The sequence below is a fragment of the Neopelma chrysocephalum genome, unplaced genomic scaffold, assembly GCF_003984885.1.
Source record: "Neopelma chrysocephalum unplaced genomic scaffold, ASM398488v2 Primary Assembly neopelma1_25, whole genome shotgun sequence".
Classification (NCBI taxonomy): Eukaryota; Metazoa; Chordata; class Aves; order Passeriformes; family Pipridae; genus Neopelma; species Neopelma chrysocephalum.
Window position 1 is genome coordinate 37,159,097 of NW_020897694.1, and position 22,068 is coordinate 37,181,164.

A 22,068-nucleotide genomic window follows, 5' to 3' on the forward strand; every position below is an offset into this window, starting at 1 on the left:
CTGTTAGTGGTGGTCAAAACAGTTAATCTAACTTAATCACCTTAAGTTTCAGAAAGATCCATTGGTCATTGCATTTTTTCGTAATTTTCAGGTTTTAGGCTTTCCTCATTTGTTCCATTTTCACATTTTATTTTGTCATTTACAGTCCTTTCTTCATGTGCATTTTCCCCCTTCCATGCAACAGGGAAATTTCTCATTTACAAGCTGACATCTGTGGTTTTGAACAGCACCTTTTAATATAAGTTATACAAATGAGATGTGCTTCATGATTTTTCAGTGTACCTTACACAAATCTACCTCGTAGATTATCAGTTATTCATGGTCCCTTGCCTTAAAAGGTATCCTAAAGAACTAGTCACAATTTAAAGCACATTATTCTGCCTTAAACACATCTATTCACTGTACTTTTCACAAGTTATTGGCCATTTTCTTTCCCAGAATTAAGAACTATTGAAGCTTGTGCAATGAGAACTTTGTTCTTCATAACTTGCTTATGCAATGAAACATTATAAGGTGAGGCTAGTTGCTTCAGAGGACTTATGACTTCACTAGCTGTACAAAGAGGAGGACAAAGACAAGTGAAGAGGAAAGAAAACATTTACAACATAATGAGAAGGTAAATCAATTTACATTTGCTGCAAACAGGTTGATAGAAAATATCACTAATGTTCCCTTCTAACTGTGAAGATGAGGTGCTTCTACTAATTTTTTTAAAATTATAATACCGTACTTTATATAATCTTTTTTTTTTGGGTTGAAAAGCCCAGACTTTGCATACCTATTTTCTGATCTTTAGACAAATATTAGAAGTTGAAAAAAAAGCCAGGGTAGAAAAGAGACATAATGAGAATTTCTCCTAGAGCTGCTGCCAAACCACTAGAAACTTAGTTTGGAGGTTGAAAAACTGTTCAGACCCTCTGTTAATGTAACTGGAGTTAGGCACATCACTGGTTTGATCCTACTTTCCTAAGGTAAGAGAGAAGAAGCAGTACCAACATTCTATGGCAGTATCCAGGATGTCCAATGAGGTGTGAAGCGATAGATTACACTCTGAAAATTATTTTTATCCAGTCAAAAATAATGTTACTTTTGTCATCAGAACATTTCTGAGATCTCCCAGCTAACAAAAGTGTAAGAAATCATAGTGCACATTGATATGTTCTGGAGTTAGCACTTAGTGTGCTTATTAATTTCATTCCCCTTACTCCCTTGTGTTTTTGAGTTCTTCCATCCTGGTTTTTAGCAGAGTGCTTTGATATCTGCAAAATGGAAGGAGGAAGAACTGCTAATTATTATTGTTACTGATGGAAAATTACAATAAACTTTAGCAGTTTTTGGGTCAAAGCTTGAATTACTGAGTATACTTTAAAGTTTTTTCACTCTCTCCCAGTTTAAAAGTATATACGTACATACATAAACAACACCACAAAGACAAAGGTATAAACTGAAGCCTGAGCAAAACTTCTCTTTTTATGTATGCCTTAAATCTTTGGCTTTCTTTTTGTTTTGGTGTTTTTTTGTTTTGTTTTGTTTTGTTTAAATGAACCTTGTGTGGTAGGATAAGAAAGAATAATATATGATTAATTTCTGTTCTGAAGCCTTGTTTGAAAGGTGCTTTATTTGCATTAGCATTCATAATTACTTAATGACAAATCAGATATGGTTCATTGCTAGTAAGTGTAGAAACATGTTGTCTGAAGGATGTAGTTTAATTAGTATACTCCTAAAAACATGTCCCTCATGACCATTGGATGTAATCATTATTTTATGTATTTAACTGTGAAATTTATGTTTACTCAGCAGGCTAGAAACCATGCTTTTTTTTTCCAAAGCTATTTAATGCAGTACATTTAGACTTTAAAGAAACCCACAAAATTTCCCCAACAGCAGGTACTAAATAAACAAAAAAAAATTAAAACAACTATTATTGCAATGAAGCTGATATATTTTTTAAAAAAATATAACCAACATAATATTGCACCCATAAAACATAGCAGGAGGAATAAATATACAGGGAAGCTCATTTTAATTCCTCAGTTAATAACTTAGATGGAGGAGATGCACACTCTCCTAGATCAATGAGACAATTTGGGCATTCTTTTATTGTTGATTAGTGAATGTGAAAATGACCTCATTTCAAGGGCATCGAGCGATTTCTCCTTCTCCTCACTGGTATAACACAAGTGAATCCTGTGAACACTTTTTCTACCCAAGCTGCTATAGAGGTTGAGGATGCTCTTTCCTTGGTGACACAGAGGAGAGTGACAGCAATCAAAAATCATTAGGACTTTGCAAAGAGGTCTCCAAAAGTCACATAGGCTCTTTAATAGTAATCTCATTTTTCCTTAAATCTCACCCTGGGAAAGGGAGACCTTATTCACTGAGAATTTCCAGTGGGCTGCAGGAAACCAATTATGGAGTCAGATGTTACTCAAGCTGCAATCAGCCTCTTCACCTATGAAGAGGCCACAGTTAAAAGAGAGGAATTTTTCCTCCACTCTCCTGAAATGTGTATTTCTAGAATATTCATATTTTTAGGATACATACTATAATTTAAGGATTTCAGTGTACAACTCTTCATATTTTAAGAAACTTACTACCTAATATACTTTCTGCTTTATTATTTCTACTCCTGATTCTTCATTGACTTCAGGCTAGGACTGGTGACTTTAGATAAGTGCCTTTTGCCCCTCTAAGTACCAAACCATCAGGTTTTAAAGTATTTTACATTTATCAGGGTTTGCCTGTATTACTAGGCACAGGCATCCTAAAGGGGTTACGGGTGTCTCTGTGCTTTTGCTACCCCTTCTTCCCAACTACTGCACTCACAATTTCTGGCTGTGCAGTCCAGTGCCTCTAGTGATCTTCACCTTATTATTAAAACTTGCCTAGAGAAAACCTGGGTTCTAGGCAGGGGTGAGAGGCATGTGGTTTGTGCCTGAATATCTCCCACAGTTGGTATAACTGAATGTACCTTAACAAGTTATGTGACATGAAAAGAGATGTGGCTCCTCTCTTTTGCAGATTGTCACTGAGTCAGTGGCTGTGCTTGGTATTGTGAAAAGCAGCTCATGACATTACATTAAAAAACAGGTAATAAATGTGCCCATTAATCTTGGGTGGTAATGAAGAACACAGTAAACTTTTGAAGCAATAGTGTTGTAAACATGACAGGATGTTTTAGTACTTGATCCATGATGAAGTGGTTTTGTACGGTTTGCTGATGGATGCTGAATGCTTTTCTTCCCCACTGTCCATATGTAGGCCCTGCACCCTCCTGTTTTCTCCCAGAGGACATAGATGTTCTCCCACCCTACATCAGTGGTTGGGACCGAGGCAAAACTATATGTGTTTTCTAATGCCAGCAAACAACAAATATGATAAATGAAATGTAAATTAAAACTAATGTACAGGTTCCTTCAAAATCACTCTAACTGAAAAATGTAAAGTACAGTCATAAACCAAAACAAAAGGAGATTTGTTGTTTTTTTTTCTTTGTGTTGTGAAAGAAACGTGTCCTTTTCCTTTGCCTTTTGCAATATATATCTCAGGTATCATGTAGCAAAATAGGGCATCTTATGCAAATCTCCACGAAGAGAATTCTGTGGGGCGTTGTCTGAAGGACACTTCATTTTCTGATGAAAATAGAATTTAAAATGCAAGAAGGTGCATTTCCCTAACTGAAAAACAGATTGAATTGTTGAAGCAGGGGTGTGTGGATGAAGACTGTAACTAGGAATGTACAGAGAGCCTGTTGAAGGGGTGGAGGGCAGGTGGTACAGATTGGCAGGATTGTTGGGTGTGGGCTGTCAGAAATCTGTATGGAGAGTAGTCATGAAGGAGACAAGAAGTGTTGCTCATATCAGAAAAAACTTTTTGAGGAACAGGATGAATATCATGAAGATTCAGATAAATATTTTGCCATAAACTTTGTGCTTTTGTCTCAGTACTCAGGACATTTTCATATTCATCCATTCCTTTTTTTTTTAACTTATTAAAATAAACAAAAAAAGTAAAGTTTAACTAGTCTTTTTTTTTTTTTTAGGAGAAAAACTAGAAATAAAATTAGAAATGTGCTGAAAGACACTTAACCTTGTGTCTTTCTTTGTGTTCCTACATGCTTGGGTTTCTTGGGTTTTTTTAGTTCTGAAGTGGAGGAGTAGGGTTCATCCCACACAACAGGAAATGTACACTGAAATTTAAATGAGTCTACATGTCATATGAGTTCAACAAGCCCAAATCCTTAATGACAAAGCATCAGCTGCCTTGCCATGGAAAATTTCCTGTTGTTAGAACTGCAGGTTGTTGGTGTTATTTAAAGAAAGAAACATTTTGTTTTCTAACTTCTCATATGTCACCAACAATAAGGGAAATATTTTAAAGACACAAAACCAAAATCAAATTAACACAATAACACAGCTTTATGCCAATCATGCATTCATAGCAAAGAACAATAAGACATGTTTATAACAAATAAAAATTCAAAACTCACTATTAATACTGTCTTACCTGTTCAGAAGGATGTGATTTTATTGAAGAAAAAAAACTGTTTAGGTTCAAGAACTGTACTTACTACTATATTGAATATGAAATGGAAAATTTCTAAGACAATTATCAGACAATGAAGGCATTACGTAAGTTAAAAAGTGTTTATCAGTATTGATGGACACTGAGTACCCTGTCAAACTAGTCCAAAGCTGTCATATGACTCATAGCATTTGCAAAAGAAACTGCTGTAATTACAATCAGTATATCTTTTATTCAATAAAAACACGAAATCGTCTATAATTTATCAATAGGATAGTCTACTTTGCTTCATCAGAGGTGACTTTTCTAAAGATGGTCTCCCTGAAACTGAAAATCACCCATACACTTCACAGATTTTATCCTCTGTCAACATTGAAGGATAACTTATAGCAAGGATATCTCTTGTACAAGGCTCTTGGTTGCCGGCAATGGTACTGCCACTGGCATTTAATGACGTGAACCTCAGGAACGTAAAGGCATTGTAATTTTTTTCTATTATTGCTGAAAGAAATCATCTCACACCAATGCAAAATCAATGCAAAAGCAGAGAATTAGGGTTGTCAGTTACATGGAAAGTCTGCCTAGTTCTGCCTTGGACAGTGGCGAATAGCAGATCCAACAGGGAAATTTCTCAAATGATGCTTTTACTCCTAAATTTCCCTACATGCAAAAACTTTTGTTATGGGCACCTCCTAACTGAGAGATTGTATTTGCAACCTGTATTTAAAGATCTTTTCCACCATAAATTAAATTCCATTTCTTTCCCTATGATGTTAATACCTATGACACAAGTAGTATGAGACACTACGTATTTATCGACGGAGGGGTATGGACAAATGCTCATAGGCCATTATGGTCGGCAAAAATGTCCGCTTTATTAGAAGAAAGACAGCTTATATACTGCTTATGACACGCAGACATGTGATTCTTTCCCAGGCCACATTGGGTACATAAGGAAAACGTACTGTGTTGTACAGTACTAATTGGACCACAGCAGGTGTCCATAAAACTTGTTTTCCTGCCAAAAGAACTCCACCTTGGCACAAGGCCTGCAGCCATATTAGTGGCGTAGTATTTTTTACTGTCTGCACCCAGCCATGCCAAGGCAAAGGTCGCAGAAATGCAATAGAAATTGTTCATACAATTTCTGCATCCTCCAACACGTATTCTTTGTTCTGGCCACCTCAGGCAGCTCAGTGCTCTGATCTGGGTGACAAGGTAGAGATTGGTCAAAGGTTAGACTTGATCTTGGAAGTCTTTTCCAACCTTAATGATTCTGTGATCACTGTGAACTTGCCCACTTATTCATGTTGTTTCCTGTCCAGCAATAAATCCCAAAAGGTAAAGAGTTACAGTTTTGTGGGACCCAGTATCTTTTAGGGTTGTTCTTTCAGATCAGAGCTTTACATGGAAAAGATGATGGGAAGACCTTGTATGGTTGTACAGTTCCTGGCACAATGATAGTAAGTAGCATGAACAACCTCTGGTCGTGATTACACTGTGCTTTGGTTTGCAAGAACTCATATCCCTTACCAATTTGTTCTACCTTGTTCCAATGCTATTTTCATTAACATAATTGCTTTATCTTTCTTGAAACTTTCCAAGCAGCCCTCAATCACTCTTCAATAATAACATACAGTGGTCAGTTCAACAGGCTAATTATATAATGCAATGCCATAAGAAGTATTTCATTTTATCACTTCTACATTTGTTGCCTTTTCCTTTCACTTAATGCCCTCTGTATCTTACTGTAGAACAGAATAGTGAGGACTACCCACTGCTTTTCTCTCTACCACTCATTATTATATATATCATCTCCTATTCTTTTTGCTTCACACTGAATAATCTTTTCAATTTCTTTTCATATGAACACTCCCTATCTAGGCCTTTCTTCTTCTACTGTGTTGTTCTGAAATGTGACTGAAACCTGGTAGAGTATTCAACATTAGGATGTAACCTCCATTTATAGAATAACATTATAATAATTCCTGTATTAGTCTCCATCCCCATCTTAATATAGCCTAGCATCTGAGAACCTTATCAAAAAGTGAAATGTGAAGCAATTAAATCTACGATATGCTAATCTGAACCTGACAGGCCTATAAGAAAGATATCCTTTATATACAAAAAATAAAACTCACTCTGAATTAAGGGAACAAACAAAAGATGATGCATGGGGAGTGATAAAGAGGATTAATAACAAGAAATGGCTATAAGACCTTCATCACAAAATCCACGAGCTAAATTCTGCTCCCCATTACAACCTCAATGGATACTATGAACATTAGTAACCTGCAATTATGTTGTATAAAGGCTGCTGAGTCGCATTGTAATTAACATCCTTTAGGGTGACCACAGTAATTTTAAATGTTATCGTTGAATATACAAATGAACGTGGAAGGTGTTGAATATTCTATAGCAAAGTTGAAATGGATGTCAGTTTTATATATTTTTTTTCATATCACATTGTGAGAAGCAGGCTCCCACAGAAGGATTTCTTGCTCGCAGAAGTGTAGTGAACTGTAACTTGAATATTGTCCAAATTTTTTTGCAGTCTTGTCCAGATTTACTAAATATTACCAACTATAGATTTTGAAATTAACATGGCAATGTTAAATACCATTATAATTACAGAAATAACCCCTGCTTACACCAGTGAAGTGGGACACTGCTTTGCCTTTAGTAAAACTAAGAAGCCTCAAGGCTAATATAAAACTACATCTTCTTGTAGTGCTGTCTACTGACAGGAGTTACCAGAAGACCCATCACAGCGGATTTAGAGAAGAGAGACAGTAGTCCACCTATACCACCTTTTCTGTCGACAGGGATTCATGATTCTGGACAAAATTTCTGTTGATGGTTTGGAAACAAGAGGTTCCCTTTGCAGTCATCAAATATTTAAGGCAAAACCCATGAAAGTACATTGTGAGAATAAGAAGTGCATTGCCAGTTACCTGGTTGAAGTTCCAAGTTCTCACTAATGGTTTCAGTGGCTGAAAATAAGAAAGGCAAGTACCAGAAGCTAAAAATTGCAGTAAATTAGGAATTTTAATACATGTATGAGGTTTAGCTAATCCTTTGTACTTTACCCGGTAATATTTAAAATCTTCAGAAGGGCCCAGTTGTCCATGAATATCTGAATTTTGGTGCTGTCATGAATAGTGTTTAAAGAGCCAGTGATGATTATTGGAACTTATATAAGGCTTTTCTGGTCACTTATGAGCTCTGTAGTGTTCTTACAAACATACCAGTGACAGAAATATAACAAAATATCATAAAAGAAAAAGAGATCCATATCTATTAGACTAATGCTGCCGAAAAGACAAAAGTCTTCACAATTTTCCCTATGGTAATCTGAGGAGCTGTGGATTAATTTTCACTCATCTTTTTTACATTGTTAAATTTACATTTATTTCTCTTCTGTTTATTTGTACTTTTCTTTTCTTGGTTTTCTCATGAGAACTTACAGCTGTGGATCTGTGTTTGGTTGTTTTCGGAGGCTGTTGTTGTGCTGTGGTGAATAACCCACTCATCAACTGGGTGCTCTGCAGTACTGAGGGCTTCTGCAGCTCCATGAATGGATTGAACCTCAGCCCTTACACCTCAGTGAAGTTTGTAAAGGCAATGTGAATTTTGCTGTAAATATTCCTTGACTTGTTAGCTCTTGATTTCATCTTCTTATGCGTACATGGAAAAGAAAAAAAATTCTTTAGTATAGAAACATAGAAGTTAGTTAACTGCTTGACAGAGCAAAGCAGTGCTGCTGAACCAAAGAAGAAATGAGACACGACAGTGAATTCTTGTGGTAGACAAAGTATAGTTTTCCATGAGAGATTTTGGCCTTGGTACTGTCTAAAATTTCCAAACTTGTGAGAAGTTCCATAGGACCTATAAGGTCTTCTAGCTGTGATAAAGGTCTCTTTTCTATGACTTTTCCAAATATGAGAGCTTCTTGGCCAGACTAAAGATTAAATTTATTTCCCAGGTGGAGATGAAATAAAACTTTTATCCAAGTAAAGTCCTTAAACATACACTCAGCTTAAACACATGAGTAGATCATTTGAAGTAGGATGTTTCACACTTAACTGTAGTGAAAGATTGTAGTTCTGGACTCTAGATAACTCTGCTTCTTCCTTTTTCAGGTAAAGAGAAATAAACCTTATACATGTTATATCATTTTGTGCCATCCAAAAAAAAAAAAAAAAGGAAAGAATTCCTAAGTAAAAATGCAGAACAGTTTGTATTTTATTTGCTTGGAAATGATTCCTTCAGATTCAAATGAAGGAACATGTCTTACATATAGCCTTTGAGTAAAACTGCTGACATTTTGGATTGATAACTCTTTAAATTAATGATGCATTTAAATAAATACCTAAATTGCAATGAAATTCCATGTTACATCTACATTAATAATACCAAATGAATGTCATGATTAATGTTATAAAGAATATCAAATGAATTAGTAATGATTGGACCCTTATTACAAAATGGGCAACACTTTATAATAAGTGGCAAATCATTCTTACTTCCTTTGGTATTTATTGCAATAATTGTAATCATGATGAATTCTTTTGGTATTCAGACACACCTAATACAAGATTCCATAGGAAGTCCATTGTAATTTAACATAATCTTACTGAAATTATTCATTTTTAATCCTGCCAGGATATTTGGGGCCAGATCCAGGCTGAACTTAGGCACCTTGGGCCTTATCAATCTGGCACAATGTAGCTGTCATGGGATGTCCCTCAGAGTTGTGGATGCTGGTGCAAAAGTGGGTAGGTGAGTAAATCAAAATGGGTGCATGAGTGACTGAGCAGGCCTGTTCATGATAAATACCCTTTACCAAATCAAGCTTCTAATTAAAGATCACCTTGTTACAGTACCTTTAAGAGCATTTGGTTTTTAAAATATATTGTAAATTAATAATTAATACTAATAATTTATTCCACTATTAAGGTAATATCTAATATGTCTTGACAATCTTGTAATATGAATTCTCATATTAGGGAACTCTGTTTCCTGGGATCCCCCATGTTGCCACAGAAATATTCTCAGTGCTGTGAGTTGTTTTTTGCAAATATCTGGTCTGTGGTCCTGATCCTATGGTGAGCAGGCAGAGCACAAGGCCAGCAAAACTAAGCTTGAGTAGACTTAAAGGGGAGGAAGACTTAGAAAGTTTAAAGAATGTTTTATTTTCAGTAACAGAAGGGAAAAGAAGAAAGTGTGAGTAAAACTAGAGTTGACTATGTGCTGGATATTCCTAAGCCTGCATGTATGCACAAATACAGCTACAAAAATTACACTTTGTAGAGAGAAAAATTCTCTAGTAGAGATCTTTGTGTGGTTTCCAAAAATATAAATAAAGCACGCAAACCATCAGATCAACATGTATGTGGAGCTGTTATGTAGGAGAAATAAAGAATATTTGATGTTTGTTTTCTTGGCAGACATTTTTGTTAGTTTTGAGGCTGTAGGCAGCCATACACAGGAAATATCTGGTACTGGGAGTCTTTCACTGGCCTGCAAGTCCTAATATCACTGAATCACAGAATCACAGAATATGCTGAGTTGGAAGGGACCCACAAGGATCCTCGAGTCCAACGCCTGGCCCTGCACAGGACCATCCCCAAGAATCACACCATGTGCCTGAGAGTATCAACCAAACACTTGATGAATTCTGTCAGGCTCGGTGCTGTGACCACTTCCCTGGGGAGCCTGTTCCAGTGCCCAACCACCCTCTGGGTGAAGAACCTATTTCTAATATCTAACCTAAACCTCCCCTGACACAGCTTCAGGCCATTCCCTCAAGTTCTATCCTTCCCATAGAGGAGAGATCAGTGCCTGCCCCTCCTCTTCCCCTCACGGGAAAGTTGTAGACGGCAACGAGGTTTCCCCTCAGTCTCCTTTTCTCCGAGTTGAACAGACCAAGTGGCCTCAGCCGCTCCTCATACAGCTTCCCCTCAAGGCACTTTCCCATCTTGGTTGCCCTCCTTTAGACACTCTCTAATAGCTTTATGTCTTTCTTATACTGTGGTGCCCAAAATTGCACAAAATATTTAAGGTGAGGCCACACATGTAGTGGCGCTTGTAGCAGTTGCTCTGGAAGGCAAACATTGTAACTAATGAATGCCCCCTTTTCTGCTCCTTTCCTTCTCTTTTTTTATGTGACCTGATGTCATATGGTATGAAACTTGCATCAGCCGATCTACTTGTGTCCCCTCCCAGGATCTTACCCACTCCCAGCCCCTTGATGGTGGAGGGAATGTTGAAGAGACAATATTAATGCTTTGCCAGCATTGCTGAGCGGTAGCCAAAACACTGGTGTGTTATCAAGACTTTTTCAGCAAAGTGCAAAGTACAGCACTGTGAGGGCTGCTATGGGAAAATGAACTCCATCTCAGCCAGACCCAATACACCATCACAGTTTCTATCTTTGTCAATGGCATCTTAGAATGTATTTATTGAGCAGCTCTGCAACTTCTTGCTGCTGGGCTGCTTTTCTACCATTTTGGCTTTGCACAGACAGTGAAAATTGCATTAAGATCAGAATTATTAGTGGACTGATTTCAGACATCCTGTATGTCTTAGAAGACCACATTGCTGGCTTTGTTTTTCTTCCATTTACTTTGGTCAGTTGGATGAAACCACAAATAACTTTGATCCTTATTTTGCTACTCAAGGGCTTCATCCAACCATCTGCATTTTTTTCTGGATGTAACAATGGAATTCATTAGAGATGAAAGCTGAGCCTAAAGTGGATCCCTCAAATGTAACAGCAGATGAGATGGAGCCTTTAGAGATTTTCTGAACCACCAAACTTATAATTTCCTTAGAGGAATTTTGATCTCTGATTTTCCCAAGGGACAAATTGCCTACAAACTCTGTCATAACATCTTTGAGTTGAAGGTTTAATAGATTTTGCAGGTAAGCCAATAGTTTGTTCTTAAAATCCTTATGAAGCAAAAGGCAGGGGAGGGGAAGGAAGTGGAGGCAAGGCAAGGCAAGGCAAAGTAAGACAAGGGACTCTCAATAGAAACAATTTTTTTTACATTGATACTATAAGTGGGTTTGCATTTGGGAGATTTTATTACTAAGATTCAGGAACTAACTCCTCAGAAAATTCTATTCTCCTCCCCAAAAATTTGTGATCAACTATGCAAGATGTGCCTTGATACTACCAAATTCAGTCATTAGATATATATTTCCTAGCATGTATACCAGAAATAGATATAAATGCTCCCAAAATCTGTGTTACCTCTATGAAGGTAATAAAATGCAAGTACTGCTTTATTGTTTAGGCTTTTGGTTTTTCATCCATGAGGCTAAAAATCAGAGGTAAGTACAGATCAACAGCAAGGTATATGAGTTTTTATCCACATTTTACATATACAATAATTATCACTTAATAGAAACCAGGATAGTTTTTATAGAAATGACATTTCCTAAAGACACTCTATTTTTAAACAGATATCTAAATAAAAATGCGTGCACCTGCAAGCATAAAAGGCTACTGGAAGCTATCAGCATGTAAAGCACCACCTACAAACAGACTCTGTTTAAAACAAGACAGCATTCAGATAAATTCCAAAGGATAAGCATTTAACACCTGTAATGTATTTAATTTTGCATTTTCACTGTTTTACTTGTTTTCTGTCAGTAGCATGTAGCTTGTTTCTTTAATTAACTATTTCCATGCTATTTATATAGACCACCACTAAATACTTATTGTACATATTTGCTTAGGTTGGTCCAGTTTAGCAGGAAAAAATCAGTCAAATGAATTATTCGATGTCTGAAGTAAACTATTTCTATTTGAAAAAGAAATCTAGGAAACTATGAGATACAGACAGCCATAAAAGTTTGTCTGGTGTTTCTAAATTAGGTTAAACTCTCTCATTCTCATAACTAAGCTATTTCTAACTTTTCTTGACACTGATGAAGTTTGACACTGATTACCCTACATAATTGTATTTGCTTGTCCAGTTCTTGTTGAAATTTTCTTTACAGCCAGTGACAAGACAGAAGTATTTGTGTAAAATGCATTTAACCCATTTCACATTTTTACTTTAAGATTAAAGAAATTACTCAGGCCACTACATAGCCATTTTAAGGAACTTTTCTTTGTTTTCTCAGTCAAAATACAATAGCAAGATAAAATACAAACCCCACCAATTGCATGTTCATGTTCTTCCTTAATAGATAACATGGCTCTTTTCAGGAATTTTGAGAGGTTAATTTTTTTAACACTTTAGAAGAGAGCTCAATATTTTTCAGACCAAGAGTCTGTTAATACTTAAACTAGGATTGCATCTGTTTCTTTAAGATATAGGCTAAGAAATTTTAAACTTTCTCAAGAAGACCACAGTCTTTCAGGAAGTTTTAAAATAGAGATATTTTTTTCTGCAGTTGTGTAGTGCTTATTTTGATGTATTTTTTCTGCCTTGATTGCTACATTCAGTGTGAAAAGTTTTTCTTTTTGGCTTGGTTTGTTGTTTGGGGTTTTTTTTGCTTTTTTTTTTTAAGTTAAACATTACAGAAAATTTCTTTCTTCCACCCCTAATTTTTTGCAATCCGACTGAAGGCTGAAAACTGATTTGTTTCTCTGCATAACTTAAGCAAAAATGTGTCCTGCTTCGATGGAATATAGGTGATCTGGTGTGGCAGCAGAATATTTTACCATGCAGATTTCAGAAGGGAAATTCTTAAAGGGAATATACTCAGAAACTCTAAGAATATTAATAAAAAGTTCTTCACTCTAAACCACTGGTGACATTTGAGGGCAAAACCTTTTGCATTTTGATCTGCCAAGGTCATGAAATACAGGCTCACTCCCACATATTTATCCCATTTCTGGAAAGAGAGTCTAAGAAATTATAATGCTCTTATGGATATATCCTTTTTTCATTCTTATTGCAGTTCTTATGAGAAAAAAAGAATCTTTACTAATAATTCACTTTGTCTGGGTCTGTGAAACCAACTAGTAATATCTTGTTATTGTTCTGTAGTCTGAAAAACTTTTCCATCTGTATGCTTTTATATTTATTGTCCAGCTGTGATTGGGACCATTCATTAAGAGAAGTATCTCTATTACTTTGACAAAAAGGTGATAAACTTGCCTTATTCTGGTCCAGCTATTTATTAATGACTCCCAGACACCATTTTCCAGTTCTATGCACTGTGGTATTTTAATTTGATGATACAAATTGGATAATACAAATGTCCTCTAACCATGCTTACGACTCCCAGTGATAGTGATGACCATGCCCACAATGCTTTTTGATGACTGCTTCAGCCAGCATTCTTCATCTGGTGATGCTTTTGGAGGCCTTGCAGAGCCTTTGGCCTCCTTCAGTCGAGCTGCATTTCTTGCTGGAGGGAATGCGTGGTCACACAGTCTCTAAAACCTTTCTGATACCTTCCCTGCCCATGATTTGTCTGAGGAGATTCATCCCTGACTCCAACATAGAGCCTATGTAAGTGGCCCAGGTTGGTACAACCTGGTGGCATCCCAGAAAATCTGTTCCAAACTCAGGCAATATCATCTGCAACAAACTGAGTTGAAACAAACTGTGATGAGAAATTAGGAGCTACAGGATGCTTCAGTTAAAGGAATAAAAAGCTGTCCCTAAGTGGTCAATGCAAGGGTCTTTTCCACAATGCTGATGGAATCGCGCCTCAAGGACTGTGATTGCTCCTCATCTCCATTGGTGTCAGCACCAGCTGTGTCTTTTCTGTTGCCTTATATGTAAAGAGCAAGGCTCTGGTTATGGGTGTCAGCATGGGATTGGCATTTATTTTTGCCCTTTGTTTAAATTATTAAAGTTCTCTTGTTGACTACCTCTAGCTTTTAGAAGCTCCAGGTCTCCTTATCCGAAGATATTTGTCTTATAGCTTGTTACAATGGTTCACAGAAGTAGAGTAACAACAAAATCTGAATTATAAATATAAGAACTTTTTTGAGTCATTAATGAAGAGCCATTGAACTAGTAGAAAATGATAGGAAAATAACATAAGAAAAAGTGCAAAACCTGGGGAGGCCGGTAAGTCTAGTTTCAAAGGTCATAAGCGTAATTGCTAAGACATGACATACATTCTTCTAAAGATGCCATTCAGTCATGGAGCTTAAGATGGGAATTCATGCGTATCTTGCCAAACTTTGTGTTAAAATTATTCTTTGTTGCACTTTTTCTTTTCCACTCTGAAAGATGAAATTTCCCAAATGCTTGTTGTGATGGGAGTCTTGAATCTGTTAAAAATGTTGATGCTGCTTTTCTCCTCAAGATTTTTTTCTTTCAAAATATTTGGTGCTATGTTAAGAATACAGACAGTATACAGAGTCAGTTTTGTCTAGCTGGAAGAAACCTGTATCTGAACTTAGTTATTATTTTCTCTTCAGTCATACTTCATAAATATATTTTTGAAGACAAACTGGCACTTTGGGTCAGAGAACTCTTATCACTTAAGTCAGACTTTTTGCCTTAGGAAAGCCTTCATGATATTAAAACTTAACTATTGCATTAAAGGATTGGGGGAGTCAAAAAGAGACTCATCAAGCAATCACTAGGTATCATAACAAGAATTAATATAAATTGTAAAAACAAAAAACAAAATGAAAGAAAATTGAAGATTGTTAGATCTGAAGAAGACGCAAACAGTACTAATTTCTTTCTCTGTATCCCTTGAGGCAGGAATCACTTGCCCATGCCACTGTCATATCCTTACTGATGCCATATAAAATTACTGAGGTATTTTTGAAAATTAAAAAAATTTAAAACATTCCCTCAGTAAGATTGTATTTTTAAATTCTTGTTTACTGTGATAGTGTCAAGGGAAAAAACCCAATATATACTTTTTTTTCCATATAGGCTAATTCTGCTTTTTCTTTTTTTTTTTTTATTCCATTTCTTAAATCAAAGAAAGATTTAAAAATGCTAGAGAATATGTTGATGAGAATCTTGCTGCCCACAATGCATCAAGATGTTAATGGTTTCTTACAAAAAAGGAACAGAATAGGCCAATTAGGCTTGATAATAAAGACTGACACCTTTTGTAAAGCTTCCTTATATACTGTACCTATGTCCCTGTTCAAGATTTTACTCAGCTTCACATAATCTGTTTAATCTAGAAAGCTAGCAAGAGGTTTGAAAGTTCTTGCTTCTCATCTCATGACAACTATCATAAATAAAAGCAGTGAATTTATGTCCCTGTGGGATGACATCAATCAATAATGGCTAGTTCTTGGAATGTACTGTTACAGAATGTACAATGATAGTACAAGATAAAATACAATAAATAATTATTATTTTATGAATACATAATCTGAAGCTTTCTATAGTGGATTTCCACTCCAGTTTCAGGCAGCAAAATGTATCGCCGAAATGTAGTTTTCACATTAAGCCTAGATGTGTAAGATCCAGTTACAGTCACTGGAAATATGTAGTTCGACTTAGCTACCCACACATAGACATCCAGTAACATTGAGTTTTCCTTGCACACCCTGTCTGTGAGTAGAAATAGACTTTTTCCAATTTGACAAATAGTTCTAAAATTATATTTATCTGGTGTCTCTTTGAAGTCAGGTCCATTTCAAGGATATGTATGGTTTTCATGTGGATATTTTTCTAGTTTTGTTTCTATATTAACAGAAAAGCCTCACTATGAAGAAAAGGATATTTATTTGCTGAATATTTTATCTACCTTAAGGTAAATTAAAAATTTTAAATTACATTGTCTGTACTACAGAAGTAAAAAAAAGGCACATGTAAAAGCCTAGAGTTCTATATTGGAAGAGGTAGTCAATCAATCTCTCTTGGTCAAATTTTGAAAGTTAAAACACTTAGATACCTTTAAACACCTGTAACCTAGGCAGAAGCAATGATGTCACATCTCTCCCTATTCTATGACAAAAATACTGTCTTTTGATAGCCTGTTGACGTCAGTGGAGATATCAGAATTGTATGAGCTCTACTACAAAAAAACCCAACCTCAAGACATTTATTTTTCTGTCCAATGGTATACTTTCACATGAACTCTGTTGCACTCATATTTATTTATCTTTTTGGGCTACTGAAATTGAACATTGAATACCCAAGTCAGGTCTCTTTGTGCACCAGGAAGGTCGGACAACTTGATTACACCAGCCGTAATCAAAGACTATTCATTTTTTTTCATATCTGCTCACTATTTCTGCAAGAACTGAACTTTGCCAGAAAGAGCAGGATGGATGAACTAATCTTTCGAAAAGAGTAGTGCAGCACTGGGTATGTGCAGCATTTGAGGAAAAAAATAATCTCTAGTACTAAAAAAAAAAAGAAAAAAATTGAAAAATATTAAACTGTGTGTGGATATGTTTATTAACTACAAAATAAATGACTTTTTACCCTATGCAGAAACAAAGTGAGAAAGCTAGTGCAGAAGCAGGTCATCATGTGTGAAAAAACTTAAAGCTTATACCAAGCAAAGCTGAGCTTTCTTGTCAGTTTTCATTCAGCTGAACTCATCTATAAAAGAGCTATTAAAAATATCCATTAGCTGTTAATTTAGAATACTTCAGACAGTGATCCCTAAACCTTCATTGATATCTTTCCAACAACCTCCTAATCTCTGAAAATTGTTGGCAAGAGCTACACTGAATCAGCCAATCATCAATCCTGCCTTTCATTATTTGAGTTAACACAGATGCATGACCTACAAACACTTAGAAGAAATACATATCTTCCTTTTTCTTGAAAGCCGTACTTACAAGCAGAATTTGATTTCATGAATGAAACTGCTCCTCTTATCTACATCATCTCGAATTAATGTTATAAAACCAGCACATAACTTAACAACAGTAAAGCCAGAAATCATCTCTGTACACTTCAGTAAAGTCAGGAATTATTTCTAAAATGTTGTTAAAATCTTTACTTTTCCTATACTGCAGATATTGCTACTCACAAAAGCAAGCAAACAAAAAAACCAAAAACTAAAATCAAAACAGAAACCCCCTCTGACAAACTAAGCAAAATTTTGTTTTATCGTGACACTAATTACCATTTTTCCAGTTCACAAACATGTTGTATCCTACACAGATATAGTTCAGTACAAACTTTAAACTGGTCTTTTTTTTTTCTTTTTTTGCCCCTATGGGTTATACAGTGTTTGCAACAAAAAGCTATGCTATGATACAATTACAAAAACTAACAAAGGCGTGATGCAATATTTGAAAATTTGAAAAGGGAATACAGACGCCAGCTTTAAAATATGTTGTCCATTGACAGGGGCATAATATTTCAAATATTTGTGGGGGTCTATTAAATTAGGCACAAACATTGACTTTGGTTAATCTGAGCCATACCTTTTTTGTTGATAGCTAGTAATACATTAGCACTGCAATTTATGCATCAATTTGAGCACTCATTAGTTTAAAATGTTTCCTTAGACCTTAATACCTACTGCTTATTTAAAAGGACAAGTTTTTCTTTATAAGTTCTAGCTATCTGCAATTACAATTCTAACACACAATATTAGGTGATGGAGAATAACTTGCTAGTTGCCTCAAGAGTCCATCTTCCTTCACATGAGATAATTTTTTTTTGATACAACATTACTATGGGTATTGCTGGTTCTAGGGTGGTTGTCTTTGTGCCCAGTACTGCTGCCTTTTGCTTCTGCAAACAGCCCCTGATATAAGATATTACACTGTCAACTTGATAAGTTTGGAAAGATCTTAGAATTTCTGAATACAGAAGGTGGAAAAAGTAGAGTTCTCTTGCTAATTCAAAACACTAAACTTGGAAGAAAGCAAAATATTTAGAATAACATTTAAAAATACGTGAAAAACAATGAATGCAAAGACACAATTTTCATGAACAGATGAGGAATCTTTCTAAGAGATTTAACCATGACTTAGATTTGAAGATGAAAGCTCTAAGGGTTTTTTTTGCTTTGAAAAAATTAAGTACATGCTTGTTGAATTTCATCCTTCACATTCTAATATAGAAACACTGTGTCTTGAAGCTGAGAGGTTTTTTTAAAAAAAATAGAATGCTTTTTTTAGCTCTGTGACTTTGGAAAGACAGAAACACAAATAGACATTTATATTTGAAAATAATTTTAGACTTCAATCAGCATGGACTTTTTTCATTGCATCTCAAACCTAAGCACAGTTGTTGGTGTCCTCCAAGCTAAATTTGCAGAGCCAAGTATGAGAAATTCATGCAGAGCTATAAATATTAATCTGAATTACACACCAAGGATGTCTGCTAACATAGATTCAACAAACTAATGTGAATTTATTGCTTGTTTTTGTTGTCAACTCTACTAATGTAATTACTTATGTTCTTAGTAAGAAGATAAGTAGCAATTTAAAATAATCCACATACTATCTTCCTATTTTTCACTACCAAGTGGGCATTAAAAATTGCTACCTCTTCAGCAAGATGAAATGGAATTCCATTACTCTCTTACAATTTATTGATTTTTAAATTTTTTTTTCTCTTTGAAATAGCAATTTCAAACATAAAGAACAGACATATGCCATTAAGATTCAAACACACGTGAATACATAGGAACTGTGTTCAAGGCATTCCTTTCATGGCATTCACCATATTCCACAGTTTAATAATAGTCTTAAAATAAAATATGTCTCAAAACAGAGATAGTTGCAGATTATTTTACTAAGCAGCCACCAAAGTACAATATGATTCCCTTTTTCTATTTACAAATATTCTTGGTCTGGTAGAGAATACATATATTTCTTAAATGCTATGGACATAGTGTATTAAGTTAGTTGATTTTTTTTTCCTTGAAATCTACAAATGGAAAATGTTGCGTGATAGTTCATTCTTAGATCCCGGTCTAGTGGGGAAGCCATGTGGGGAGTGGCTGAGGTCACTTGGTTTGTTCAGCCTGGACAAGAGGAGACTGAGGGAAGACCTCATAGCAGTCTTCGACTTCCTCGTGAGAGGGAGCAGAGGGGCAGGCACTGATCCCTTCTCTGCATAGACCAGTGACAGGACCCAAGGAAATTGCATGAAGTTTTGTTAGGGCATATTTAGGTTGGATATTAGGAAAAGGTTCTTCACCCAGGGGGTGGTTGGGCACTGGAACAGGCTCCCCAGGGAAGTGGTCACAGCACCAAGCCCGAGAGAGTTCAAGAAACATTTAGACAATGCTCTCAAGCACGTGGTGTGATTCTTGGGATGTTCCTGTACAGGGTCAGGAGTCGGACTCGATGATTGTTCTGGTTCCCTTTCTATGGTTCTATGATTTTTATGATATGTTTGTAGCATAAATTGTAGGCCCTAAACTCATGAAGTTCAATAAACAAGACAGTAATAATAGTACAATGAAACAAAAACCTCAACAAAGGCTGTTAGGCAGCACCTGAGTACTATCTGAGAGACAAGGAGGAATTTCAAGAAAAGAAAGAAAAAATCTTTGGAAACAATTGGTGAAACCCAAGATAGTTTGGTAGTTCTTGTACACATATAATTATATATTACTTTGGATTTTCTTCTTACCTTTTTTTCATGACCTGTCTTAGGTTTCATATATACGAATGTGGGTGCATCAGAAAGATAGTAATGACACTGGACATCTTCAAAATATCATGATAGTTATGGCCTTTAATATCAGGTAAAAATAATATGGAAATTACAAAATAGTTATGTGCAGGACCTAATTGTTTGAAATCCAAACTTATTACTAGCATGTATTGTATGTTCAGTTGTGTGCCTGGTTTGTGGGTACAGTTACTGTGACACTGGTGATAACATTTTTTTCATGAACTCATTTTTTATTTTATTGCCTAGTAAGATTTGAAAACAGCTCATGATCTCCCACTAGATATGAAATAATGAAAAATGTATATAAATTTGACAAATTGTTACACTTATTTTTTGTTAAGCTCTAACATGTGCCTAGTTGAAAAATCAGATCCAATGCGCATCTTTTTTTATACCTCATATGTATAAAAATGCACATTAAAAAAACACATCTATGTGTATTCATCAAGACTTTTATTAAAAGGTTACTCAACAATAGAAAAATGCTCTTTATAATGTTTTATTATTTACATCCACAACTAGAATGGAGGAAGTTCTAACTTAGGAAAGCAGTCAGTTTTTTTCTTCTTTCTCATTTTTCCTTTACAGTGTGTTATGCCAGGTGAAAACCATCTTCTACATGAATTTGTTTCTCCAGGATATACGGTACTCAGAAGATATAAAATCTCTTAAGTCTCAGCTTCAGCTGGCACAATCCTAGTGAAGTCAAAAGAACTATACCAAATTTTGTCTGTATGATCTGGCTCAACTGTATCTGAAGATAAAAAGCAAAAAGTATTTTAAAATAATATATGGCCATACACAGATGCATGCAGAAATTGCAAAACTGCTGCTCTGGGTCTTATTAAAATGGCATTAAACACTTAATGCTACAGACACCTTTCTCACAGATCACCTTTTTAGGCCCTGACAGCCCCCATGAGCCCAGTGGAAATCCTTGAGAAAATATAGATACGCTGTTGTTCATATGCTGCAGTCATCAGTGTGATACGACAGCGTGGACTGGTGCATGATACGGAATTTAACTTCTAATGATTCCTCTAGAAATATTAGTATTTATTGCAATTTTATATTTGACTTTTAAGAGATAAAATATTATCCCCTTCCACCTTTTTCTGTCTCCTTGTTTCTTTCATTTTCTCTTCCAAATTGCCAGTTGCTCCAGAACTGCCACAACCTATTAATTGACATTAACCTTGGATGATCCCTGATGTTTTTCATACTAAAAATGTTCAGATCATAATGGTCCTAAGTTTAATAAGGGATACCAAGGGGGAGACAGGCAAGTAGAGGCTATGTTCATTTTCTTGGATTGATAGATGTTAAAACCAGTTAATCTTCAATTGAAGGTAGGACTTGAATCTCTACACAGCTTTATATTATTTTATGACCTATTCTGAAAGCAAATACCATCTGAGTTCGGCAGCCACCCCTATTCACTTCTAAAATGTAATAAAGTGATAAGAAAAATGAATGATGAAAGAGCAATGTGAACAATATCTGAGACGAAAGCAAACAATAAAGCAGATCAAATAGACAGACAGACAGATGGACAGGAGAAAATCAACTTATTTATTAGAGAAAAAAATAAAGGAGAATTATGTTCTTTTTGCCCTGTTGAGGTAAGCACCTAAATATATACATAAATTTATCTATATGAAAGAGCACACTTGAGCTTGTGACTTCAATGGAGCCTAAACTTTGGTTTCAGTACAGCACCATCCTGAACAGAAAGAAGCCTTAGGTTGTCAGCTTCTCCACAAAGCCATCTGTCCACAAGCCCAATGACTTCTGGGCTGACCTCTGCCTCCAGAGCAAAGTTATACTGGTCTCTACGTGTGTCTCACTCGGCAGGCACTGAGCGACACCTGGGCTGTGCTTCAGTCCTGGAGTCAAGATGTCTCAGATAATGAAGGAAGGACTAAAGTATCTATATTACCAGAGGTTATGTGAAACCAGAGAGAAAGAATATCTGTGCATCAGGAATCTG